At 34.1% G+C, this 13,219-nt stretch overlaps 1 pseudogene; it reads right to left on the bottom strand.

Moving 5' to 3' along the window:
- Positions 1 to 3,418: 3,418 nt before the first annotated feature.
- On the bottom strand, positions 3,419 to 9,093 carry LOC137736030 (lysine--tRNA ligase-like; annotated as a pseudogene).
- Between the last annotated feature and the right edge of the window lie 4,126 nt (positions 9,094 to 13,219).

The raw sequence follows: 13,219 nt of genomic DNA, 5'->3' as shown, positions 1-13,219 counted from the left end.
TTGTACACTAACACTAATTATATTCAAAAATAAAAATACGGAGTCTGATTACAATTTTACATACAACTCAGTGATGAGGGTTTTTTGCAAAGCACTTCCAAATACTTTTCTAACACTTGAAGATTTACCCCATTACAAAACACTTAAACTGCTTTATAAAAGAAGCTCTTAGAAATTCCAGGTGCTTTTCTAAATTAGAATATTTTATTTTTTATATCAAACGTCGTAAGAAACATTTTTGCCTATCTAAAACTATTTCTAGTTATTGTAAAAGCATTTATAAATATTACACATCCACTGTATATATCAATTGTTCCAAGTCACTAATCCTAAATAAAACACCAACACCTCAATGTAATTACTTTTCAATTTTATTTTTTTGAAAATCAAAGCATTTATGTGAACTTAATGAAGAGAAGGAATCAACCAAATCGACTCAACTTCAATCCAACTAATGAAAACCCGAATTAACAAAAGCAAAACAAGCTAAAGAATGGTGCACTCCATTAGGTAAAGAGAAATGATAAGCACACACATTTTTTAGACGTTCACACTCTTGCTTAATCTTGTTTGTTGTTTACGTTTAATTTTATTCAATCTAACGGTTGATAATAAAGATGGGGTGTGAAAAGCTAAAAAATGGTGTATGAAATTTACCTTCCTTGTGGATTTTGATCTAGGACTGGACTTATGTCAGTTACTATTCACTTAAATAGTAAAATGCCATGGCAGTTACTATTACCAATGATTTATTTTATTTTTATTGTGTACTTTAATAATTATTAAGCGGATAAGATTATTGAGAGTCAACATGATTTAGTATTTACAAAAAAAAAAAAAAAAAAAAAAAAAAAAAATCAAAATAGCCGTTGGATTTATCTTAATTTTTTTACTTTTTTAAAAACTTATTATCTATATCTGTATTATCTCTATTAATTAATGAAATCCTCTTTGTCAGCCAAAACAGGGTAAAAAAACTACTTAGTCTTCTATCACACAAAAAAAAAAAATTGATGAACAATAATGTGATTTCACAGGTTTAAATTTTACTGTTTTTTATTGAAGTCTCACGTGTAATGTTAAAATACCTCCAATATTAAATAATAAAAAAAAAAAAAACAAAAGACTCCCATTCCCCTCACATTCTCTCTCTCTCTCTCTCTCTCTCTCTCTCTCTCTCTCTCTCTCTCACATATTTTCTAAAAAACTTTTGTGTTCATACATACAAAGTATGTAGGCAAATACAAGTATTATTATTAAGAAAACCCTCATTGTCAACTTTTTTTTTCCTATTTTGCCCTCATTTTTTATACACAATACTTACATAAGAAGAGAAAAATAGTAATTTTGTATCTTTTGCCCCTTTTTTCCTATTTTACCCTCATTTTTAATACACAATACTTATATAAGGAGGGCAAAATAGTAATTATCATATCCCTATTTTTTCTATTTTATCCTCACTTTTGATACACAATATTTACATAAGGAGGACAAAACAATAATTATGTAATATTAAGATAAAATATGCACTTATTAAGAGAAATTGTCCCACCATCATTTTTGCATACTCTTTTTAAAATTTTAAAAACTAATCACACTTCTTAATAAAAAAAAATAAAATGAAATTGTTCACACACACAACATGTTTGCTCGTTGGCTAGTTACAAATAATAATAAAAAACGTAGGATTAAAATAAGAATTTGAAATGAAAGACTAATTATGCCACGTGGCAAGTTACCGTTGAAGTATTTGTTGGAAGCCTAGCCTAGCCGACTGTTGTGGTGGAACCCTTGCGCTAGATTTAGTCGTTCCACTCTCCAAATTAAACACATGTGGCACATGCCCCTACAGTTAAAAATAAAAAATAAAAAAAAACCTTTAAAGCCTCGTTGACCCTAGCGCCGAGGATCTGAGCTTGGATTAGCCATGGCTGATGGAGCTTGGTAGGCCGAAGTTAGTGGAATTGTGTTTTAGGATGGATTCAATTTAGCATGAGAGGAAATAAACATGTCCACCATGTCCACCAAATAACCAACAAAATAAACATCACAGCACACATGGAATGCAAAAATATTAATCTGAGCTCAGGCCCGGCCCAATTTACCCATTTTTATTTGCCTATATAAGGGCATTTCTCCCTCTCTTGTTTCTTTAGGTTCTCAGCTTCTCATGCATATTGTAACACCTGTGGGAGTGAAAGTTCATGCCAAAATATTTATTTTGAAAGAGAATTGTTATTAGATCTTCACAAAAAGTGACCGTCCACTTCTTGTCGCAAAAACATTATGGAGAGAAATGATAATCACCAGTAAAATGAACTAATATTTATAAACCAGAACAATCAATGAATTCTAGTCCTAAAGCTAAGGCAAGATTATCACCACGACTAAGCATGAATTCTCCACTTAAGCAAAGTGTGAGACATCTAAGGCTAAATTAAATATTAAACTCCCATTCAAGCATTGTTCTTAAAATCCCTACTTAACTATGTCTAAGCCCCGTCTAGGTGCTAGTCAATTAGCTAAAATCCCGATTAATTCCTAAGCGTTTGAAAATTAAGAAATAGCACATAGACCTGCCCATATGCCTGCCTAGCCCGCTTAGGTTATAACTCTCACTTAAGTAGAAAATATAGAACTTCAATTTTACATTTTATTTTTTCAATAGATTGGATGAACACTTACTAAATTGCTCGTTCTCTCATGTTTCCAATATGTTGTAATACTTTATAACGTATATGTTGTTCTATTTTGCAATTTATGTATCTCAATACAATTATATATATATTTTAAACATAAATAAACATTGGTTTATAAATTATATCGTGTTCTTGCCAAACAGAAAAGCAAAAAAATAGTTCTAATTCTAGTTCAAAGATTTTCACATAATTTCATTATCCTTAACAGAATTTGGCTATGCAATTAGGACAACAAATGAACCAACAAACAGAAGGTAAGAGAAAAAACAAACGGGGAAAATGTGATGGATGAGATGACAGATTATTGTACATGACTGGACAAGAGAGCAACTTTTTCTTTTCAGATGTAAGAAGTCCATTCAGAAGAAACTAACACAACGCAGTTAGGGATAACAGTGTGGCAATTTGGATAAATACTAGTCGCGTTCACTAACACTAGTGTATTAATAGTTAGACAATTATAGATCTACCTAAAATACTTAGATATAACAGTAAAAAAATAAAATCAAGAAGTTACATATGGCCACCAATAAGACCACCGCTTGTCCGATGAATGCTACAAAAAACGATTGCTGAGTCCTGATAATCTCAAGCACCTAAAGTGGCTGAACAATGCCAAAAGAACAATGGTTAGAGCTCCATATGTAAGTATACAAAGGAAACATAACATTCTTCAACATAGCATAAAACAGAAGCAGAATTCAGGTCCACAAGGTTTTTTAAATTTGTTCCAGGAAAGTTACTCCAAAGGAAGAGTTAGTACCCTTAGCAGAAGTCTCATCATGTGGGTTCATAGGCGGAAAGAGTAGAACTTCCTGTCCAACCACAAACAAAACACTGCTGTGAACAGTGTTTTTTTGAATCACAAGCTTCACAAAAAAAATGTGGATGGAAATGCCCCCCAAACAAAAAGGTTGAAAAGCAAATCAAAATAATGCACCAAATAATCCAGAGGTATTTTCATCATTTAAACAGTGTTTTTTTAATAATTAATTCTTTTGGTACAGTTTTTCTTTTTTTTGGTACAATTTTTTTAATTATTACTATTTTTTTTATAATTAGTATCTCACAATAGGCTAACAATAATGTGATTTAATAAGTTGTTTATTAAATATTATTTTCTCTATTTTTAAACACGATCAAAACATTTTAAGAGCTACATAGTACCGATTATAAAAAAGGTCTTTCACACGCGCATAATAATGTGATTCAATTAGTTGTCAAATGAAATTTTATTTTCTGAAGAAACTATATTATAAACACTAAGGAGGGGTGAGTTTAGCCTCACAATAGGCTTGCAATATTGTTATTCAATAATTTGTTTATTAAATATTATTTTCTCTATTTTTAAAACGTTCAAAACATCTTAAGAGACATGTAGTGCCGGTTATTAAAAATAAAATAAAGGTCTTTTACACGCGCATAATAATTTAATTCAATTAGTTGTCAAATGATCGTTTATTTATTTATTTATTTATTTATTTTCGAACAAACGCTGTTTTCTACACTAAGGGGGTGGGGTGGGCTTAGTCTCACAATATGCTATCAATAATGTAATTTAATCAGTTGTTTATTAAATATTATTTTCTCTATTCTTAATGTAAATTCAATAAAATGTGAATGGAAATTGAAAGACCTATTTTATTATGTGGATTCAGCTGTTTTGATTGGTTTATAAGGGGTTTCTTCTAGCATGTTCAAATGTTTGACTTTATTTTGTCATAAAAAAAATTGTGAAGCAATTAACACATATAAATACATTTAAAACGTGTAAGTCGAGTGTAGCACGGCGTGGTTCAAAAAATGCCTTCATAATGTGATTTGATTAGTTGGCAAATGATTGTTCTTTTTTCTTTTTTCGAACAAACGATATTATCTACACTAAGGAGGAGAGGGTGGGGCTTAGCCTCATATTGGGTTAGCAATAATGTGATTCAATCCATTGTTTATTAAATATTATTTTCTCTATTTTAAACACGTTCAAAACATCTTAAGAGCCGCGTACCACCGGTGATAACAACAAGTCTTTCACACGTGCACAATTATGTGATCCAATTATAAAAAAGGTTTTTTGACACACCTCGACCCAGAATGTCCACTAGGACTCCAAATTGAGCTGTGTTGGCCGACACCTGGAAGGTGACAAAGCCATAAAGTATGGTGATGTGGAAAATGTGAATAAATTTAAACCTAAAAGTGCCTAAAGACAATAGTGTGCTGTGAGCGAGAATGAACCCATTTCACACGCGATGTCAGAGCATAAGTAAATTACAGTAATGGGGTAAGGCTCATACCCTCAAAGGTAGTCACCTATACTGAGATTTGCCACAAATCATCGTCGATACAAACCTTCAGCAGCTAAAACCTGGAGGGGCACAAAATAAGGGTGAGTGGGCCTAAAAATAAAGTTTTTAATAAAAACCTTTTGAAAACATTATAACCCATCTCCGTAAAATCTGTATAATTTCCCAGAAAATAATAATACATATGTATATAGAAATCATGCTCGAGAGTAGTCAAAACCAAGTATATGCCATGTCAAGTATCTCAGCAATGAGATAAGTAAGCCAGGTGAAATAAATCAATGTAAACTAATATGCCAGCCGGAATCATCTAACGTGACCTGTACAACTCTAAACCTGCACACGAGTCAGAGCCATCTAATGTGGTCTGTACGACAGGCTGGGTGTAAATAAATATGCTCAAGTACTACGATCACGTGAAGGCTGTGCGAAATATCGCAAGTCACCTATGAGTCAGAACCACCTAATATGGTCTGTACAACAAGCTGACACCTGCCTTGGATCCAAGGTGAGCGTACGATGCGCGAGGTGAACGATCACGTGAAGGCTGGTCCTGACCTCGGGCAGAGCACTAACACAGGGGTGCAGGATAATGAATACCAAATGCATCCAGGCATAACCATGTACATCACAACCACTAACGTCATAATGTACTCACATGTAGCTTACTTGGGCTCTGCAATATCATGCAACATTATATATGACTACACCAATGCATATACTAAAATATAACGCAAGTATGACATGGCATTTTAATCACATTTCATTTAAAACAATTTACGGGAAAAACGTAAAGTATACATACGTATATATATAGAAAACCAAAATCCCACTCACCTGGAGTCTACGCTACAACTCCCTAGCACAACATTAAGGCGTCACGAATGATTGGCACCTAGAACAATTATCAAATCATGCCTTAGAATTCTTATCAATAGAACATATAACTTACATGTCCTAATTGGGAAGATCCATACATCAGATTCCCAATCCGTAAGTTTCTAATATCCTCAAATATTACGTATTATAACGTATCAAAGTTTGGTGACGATCCAACGGTCGGATCATCAATTACTATAATAATTAAGTAACGCACCTGAATCAAACTAGATTCACAATACTCAAACCCACATCATATGGATATCAAATATGAGATCAGGATATCAATTTAGTGTAAAATAGCATCAGCGGCCCATTGGCCACATGCCGCCACACGGGCCATAACCGGTGGCAGTCGGGCGCCCCGTCTCGCCTGAAAATTCAACTATTTCTAAAAATTCTAAAACTTCACAAAAATGAAGATCTCAGTGAGTGGAGCAACTTTCATACTTGTGACTAAGGCCAATTTGGCTGGGAAATACCTTAAATTCCCTTCGATCCATCAGAAACCCTATAAAGGATGCTTCTAGATTCGCCATCTCTGGTGCTCCGCCACCTCTACAACTAATTGGGCATTGTTCTAGACCTCATGGGAAGTCTATTGATGGTGGTGGTTGACTGAGGTACCTTCGGATTTGGTGGATCGCCATCCCGAAGCCATCGCACCCACCAGTGCAAAACTCAATTCCAAACCCAATGCTCTCAAATTTGATATAGAAATGGTAGAGGAATGGTCAATATGAGAATTGGGAATGGTAGATTGGCCCAATCCATCGAAAAAATGATGAATTTCACCGGACGGGTCACAACTGGGTTCGCGGATCGCACGGGTCAAGGGTGATTCTGTGCTTCTCGTTTCTCTCCCTTCCCCTTCTTTCTTCTGTTTCCTATTGGTTCCCCTCACATCACTCTTCTTCTGATTTGTCTCACCTTTCCCTCCTTTCTCTCCTTTATACTCCATCTGCACCGACCATCCTTTGTTCCTTTTAATCTGGGCCACACACGTGGCATCCCAGATTTTGCTCAAAAAAGAATATTCTAGATATTAACCAATTTACTAAAATGCCCCCAACTTTAAAGATTAATATCTCCTTCGTTATAATTCCAAATCACAATCCATTTGCACCCACGCATTCATGGCGACTAGTACTACGAGGATACGTCAAGAAATTGAACCTTACGTGATACGACAGTCAATAAAAATCAACACTTTGCCTCGAAGGGTATTTTCGTAAATTCACATTTAAAAATTATAAAAATCGTAATAATTAGGGATGAGTCATTACATTTTTCGCACGCGTATAATAATGTGATTCAATTAGTTGTCAAATGATCATTTTTTGTTTTGTTTTGAACAAATGATGTTTTCTACATTAAGGGAGAAGAGGGTGGACTTAGCATCGCAACGGGCTAGCAATAATATAATTCAATCAATTCTTTATTAAATATTATTTTATCTATTCTTAATCTAATTCAATAGAATGTAAATGGAAATTGAAAGACCGATTTTATTATATGGATTCAATTGCTTTAATTGGTTTATGAGGGGTGTCTTCTAGCATGTACGAATATTATTCATTTACTTCAAACATTTGACTTTCTTTTTGTCATAAAAAAATTTTATTGAAGCAATTAACACATATAAATATATTTAAAATGTGTAAGTCGAGCGTAGCACGCCGTGGTTCAAAAAATGTTGTCTGCACACGCATGAGTGCGTGCATGAAGGCTAGTTTACACGTAATGTACACAAGATTGGAGAGACAGAGAGAGAGACACCCACACACTCGCGTGCATGAAGGCTAGTTTACACGTAACGTACACAAGATTGGAGAGACAGAGAGAGAGACACCCACACACACACAAACCTTAATATTTTGGGAATCAGTTAACCACATACAGAGCGATCAACGCCCAAACCCGAACCACCAGTTGGAGGTAACCCGTACTCAAGAGCTCTACAGAATGATTCGTCCAAAGCCATTGCTTCATCATCACCTGGTTGTCGGTCCTGAAACTCAAAAACATGTATCATTGTAAAAATTTTAAACAATTTTCTATAAGATACCATAACTAAACAATTAAGTGATTCCTTGAGTTGATCAACAAATTGTTGGCGTTGTACCACAGGATCTTCAACTCTGTGTATGCATTGGCAAGCTGTAGAGCAAATGAAAATCATTAACAATCTTAATGACAAAGAAAAAGGTAACCAATAAAGAAATCATTCAAATCTTCAAGTTGGTAGGCATACTTCATGCTTGTTGACGAACAAGTCATAACGTTCAGTAAAGCCAGGTTTCGATCGATGCCACTTAGCTAAGGGACTCATTATCTCAGGATGGTTAATGATGAATGCGAGATTTACACACGTCTGTTCCAAAAAGTGCCCCACAAGCTGCATAAATAGAAAATGAACTAAAAGGTATAAACTGATGCACGAGTCATTCTCCATAACCATAACATATTGAGATTCCAATCAAGTGACTAGATTTTTTCTTAACATGGAAAGAAAATATAAAGACATCTACAAGACATTTGCTAATTCACCGACAATAACTGACAAATTCAAACAAACTCCAGAGCGGGACAAATGCAATGACGCAAAAAGAAGAGTCATGGGAATTCTTTTATGAACAAAAATTGTCATATCATAAATGATAACTAAAAATTGTCATCAACACTAGACATACGAGAAAAACATAACATTGCATTGATTGTAATGTCACTCCGCCAGCACACAAAACCAGAGGTAGTATCCTGATTCATGTGCTTGATTTTAAAGAATATATGGACAACAAACGAGTTGTTGTTTCAGGAGGGGAACATTTGATATCATCCTTGCGATATTGGTTAGCTTCTGCACTGGAGAGTTCTCTGAATTTATGTTGAGGCCTGCAATCTTATTTAATTCCTCAACCATGTCGATCATTCTGCAGCAGAAACAACTAAAACCACCAATGTTGATCATTTAAGCCATATACCACTCAACATTTCCTCAGTCAGCGTTATCAAGTCATTGTAGTCTCATAAGCCATGTAGAATTCATAGGTAGTGAATTCAGGATTATGAGTCAAATCAATAACCTCATTTCTAAATTGTTTTCCAATCTCATAAACACGATCCAGGCCACCAACAACAAACTGCTTGAGGTAGAGTTCAGGAGCAATGCGCATGAAAAGCTTCATGTCAAGTTTGTTGTGATAAGTCATCTGAGATCTATGATGAGCTGTTTAAAGCTTAGGATTATCAAGTAGGATCTTACTAAGAACGCACAAAAGACTGAGGAAATTAAAGGCAAAAAGTGGTGCAAACCTCATTATTTTTGGATAACCATCCGACCTCAAGCAAACAACCCTTTCAAATATATAGTCGGGGGCAATTGAGGGACCATAATTTTTCAGGGCTGGAGTAAGATAGATTGGAATACGAATACCTCTAAAGTCTGGTCATAAACTCAACAACTTCTATTCTATTAGAATGATCTTCACAAACAGACCAATGATGCCACCATCATCTCATGTTCTGAAAAGGTAGGCGAAGTCCGCCAACTTCCCTGAGTTTGACTATTCTTATTCCGCAAGACACTGAAATCTGATATGATTGAGGATCAAATTAATAAGTTTCCTATATCCTTGGAGATTCTTATAATTTAATGATTAGCGTGCGCCGCAACTAATCACACTCCTAAGAGGATGCAATATCTACTTCAAGATATCCTCTAGGATTCTCCGGTTTAAAATGAATTCTATATCCTAAAAGAACTTTCTCTACTAGTATAAATACACTCTTCTAGGGTTCACTTCTGGTATCGCAATCATCACATACTCTATTCTTTTGTCTATTGCTTGAGTCTCATATATTGTTTACTAACTTAACTGTTGAAGAGCTTTGGCCAGTACCTCACCAATGCCTAGGTAATCTTATGATTGTTTGCACTTTTACAAGTAGTCGAGTTTGTGCATCTCCTCCACACACGGTGGTGCAGAATTTGATTCTAGCAAAAAATAAAACAAGAATTTGAATATAGACTTATAAAAGAAAAGCATTTAAAAATTTTGACTAAGTTACTAGTCATGGTTACCATTCACCCTCTTCACTAAAAGAACTCTGGAGAACTCAATTTTTTTTGGATTTCTACCAAAACAAAATTTGGTTCCTGATATAAATACAACTTCAGACCTGAAATAATTTTTCATAGAAATTCATTTTTGATAAAATTCGGAAATATTTTAGTTTTGCAAGTCATAGATGAAAACCCTAACATCGTTTCCCCAACTAAAAACTAACGAAGGTTATTTCAAGTCTGAAGTTGAAAATGAATTTAGTTTTCTCTATTTTGTTTTTGTTTGAATAAAGGACTACCCAATTGAACTGTTGAGTAGTTTCAAAGTTGTATTTATGATGTAAAAAAATGCTTGAATAAAGCTTCTGTTTTTACTTATTTATCCATGTGAAATATTAGTTTTCTTGTTTATACCTTTCTTCACATTTTAATTATTATAGGTTAGCTATTATAGCTAGATTATGAATCACGTCCTAATTCAGGGTTTGGACTTAATCTCGAATTGGGTGTGACAAGTTTATGTCGTATTTAGTAGTAAGTCTCGGACTAGACATGCGGTGACAAGGAATAGACATAAGGGTGCTGTAACATTTATGAAATCAAGTTCACTAAACATTGACCAACCCTTAGAAGTGCATGAATGGAAGATTACCTACTTATCAATGAACTAGTTCTTTGACTTGAGACATCACTGGCTATCTCATGTTAGTGGATATAATCTTTAGCTTCACCTCAAAGCTCTTAAACTCAGGGGAGCCTTATAGTGTGAGGTATGAGATAATGTACATTGATACGAGGATACATGAATGTAGAACAAGGGTTCGATCACTTTTTAAGTAATCATGAAGGTAGATATTCCAAGAGTCCCATGATGATCTACCTTAAAAAGTCTTTGGTAAAGCAATATACAAGAGATACACCAGGATGATCATGTTTATATATAGATTTTGACAATGAGTTTCACATGATCGGACTATGGAAGACAAAGAAACTGAATTGCAGGGTAACCATAACTAAGGTTCAAATTATGTGTTAATGAATTCAAACATATTCTGACTAATTTGGGCAACTGATAGTCATTACCAGATGTCACTATTCAATTTGTGAATACCATGAGAATAAATTAAAATGTAGTTGTAATTATGCAAAAGACTTGATTAATCAAATTATCTATTGTCAGTTTTAGGTGAAACCTACAAAGTTACACTTAATAAAATGATTTTAACAAATCAAATTGGTGGAGTTAATTTAATATAATTTCTATTTTATTTATTTTATTTGATTGTTCAAGGATGTTTATCTTTTCTTTTCTTTTTTTGAATAAACAATATTATCTACACTAAGGGGGAGGGGGTGAGTTTAGCCTCACAATGGGCTAGCAAAAATGTGGTTCAAATTCGTCTTTGGTGAGCATCGAGCCTAAGACCTCTTACTTACAAGTGAAGAAGAATGTCACTAGATCGTAGTACTAGGTGGCAGAACGTTTATCTATTATTAGAATAACAAATCCCACTCTAAAAGAAAATATCAGGTTAATTAACTAAATATGAGCAATTTAGGCAATCCTAGTGACATAGGGGTGCGGTAAGCCCAATGAAGAATCTCTTAGGCCATCTCGAACCGAAAGAGGACCAAAGGGCCATGTTTAGCTCTATAGCCCTGCAAGAAATTACCCTTTTTTAATGAACAGTGTCATACCATATTTTATACCATCTCCAATCGAGGGGCCAAAGAGTCATAGGCCAAAACATAGCCCTTTGACAAAAAACTCATTTCCAACCGAATGAGGCTATTTTTTAGCCCCCCTCAATAATTTATTATTTTAATTGAATTAATATGGTTAATTGAATTAAACTACCATATTATAATAAGGTTTTTGGACATATTTGGAGTCCCACTTGTCACTAAATGAATAAGCCTCTGGATTTCTTATCTTTATATAATCTCAATAATTTTTCGGATAGGATTTCGATTAACACATGTCGCTAAAGTGAGTAACTTTCTAGATTTCTTATCTTTATGTAATCTTAATAATTTTTCAGATAGGATTTCGAGTGACATGTGTTGCTAAAGTGAGTAATGATAGGATTTTTACCACCAGCATAAAAGGGTTAAAAACACCTAAAATACTTGCAAGAGAAACAAGGTTATTGTAGTATAATTGGCTCAAGCAAGGTCGTTCTCCACAAGGATTAATTTAAAGAGATCAAAGCAAAATCAATTCTCAACTAATTAATTAAAACAAAGTTTTTCTTTTGAAAGAGGTGATTTAATGACCTAAACTAAGAAAAACGAATTTAATTAAAAAGATTACTTAAAAACCACAACTTTAAAGAAAGATAAGGGGAACAATTTTTAGGATTCAAAGAGAGAAAGTACTAGGGTTCCGCCGTCACCCTAACAATCATATGTAGCTTTTCTAAATTACTTATGAACCATACATGTATGTTTTGAAAGTTAGGTTTTCCTAGAGTATATCCTACTTGGAACCTCCAACATAGAATGTATATCTAACATGCAACCCGTCCGTGGTGTTCAGATCGAATGTGAACATGCAAGACTCATTAAGTTTTATGAAAACCTTTTTAAAAAAACCATATAACCCTTAAAATGTGTCGTCCATCCTAAGAGGTTACACATATTAACCACAAGAAGCTTTAGTCAATTTTAGGGACAATCCTCCGCCAAAATTGCATCAAATAACTTTTCCAAATATCCTGATGGTCGCGAATCACTAAGACAAATAGATAGTTTAAAGCACAGTGATTAACATTCCAAAACCTGCATGCATATATTCATAAGCAAAGTAAAAAGAGACTACATATTCTTGCTAAGGATCATGGCCTCGCCCTAGAAAAAAGAATTAGTTACGCATATTCATACTAAAAATCATAGTCTTTATTGAAATAGAAAAAGAATGAAAACACCTTGTAGAATAAAATCTGAAAATCTCTAAACTTTGCCCAAAATCTTCTCTCCAAAAGTTGCATAAAAGAAAAGCCTCCCCACAATGAGAACGGCCAAGCCCTTTTAATATCTCCCTCAAAGCTTAAACAAAAACCCTAACCCTAAAGTATTTTATTCCCACTAAGAAACTAAATAATAATAAAATAAAATAGAAAATAAATTCCTAATTAAACTAGGAAAAACTGCACATTAACTGTTCAGCCACGTTTTAGCCTCAAATCTCCTCCAAATCCGGCCCAAGATAGCTTGTTTTAAAGATAAGAACATTCTGAACACATCTCCAGAAGGCCACAAACCCATCCGAG

The sequence above is a fragment of the Pyrus communis genome, chromosome 6, assembly GCF_963583255.1.
Source record: "Pyrus communis chromosome 6, drPyrComm1.1, whole genome shotgun sequence".
Lineage (NCBI taxonomy): Eukaryota > Viridiplantae > Streptophyta > Magnoliopsida > Rosales > Rosaceae > Pyrus > Pyrus communis.
The sequence above is the reverse complement of the archived record's forward strand: the minus strand, read 5'-3'. Positions and strand labels throughout refer to the sequence as shown.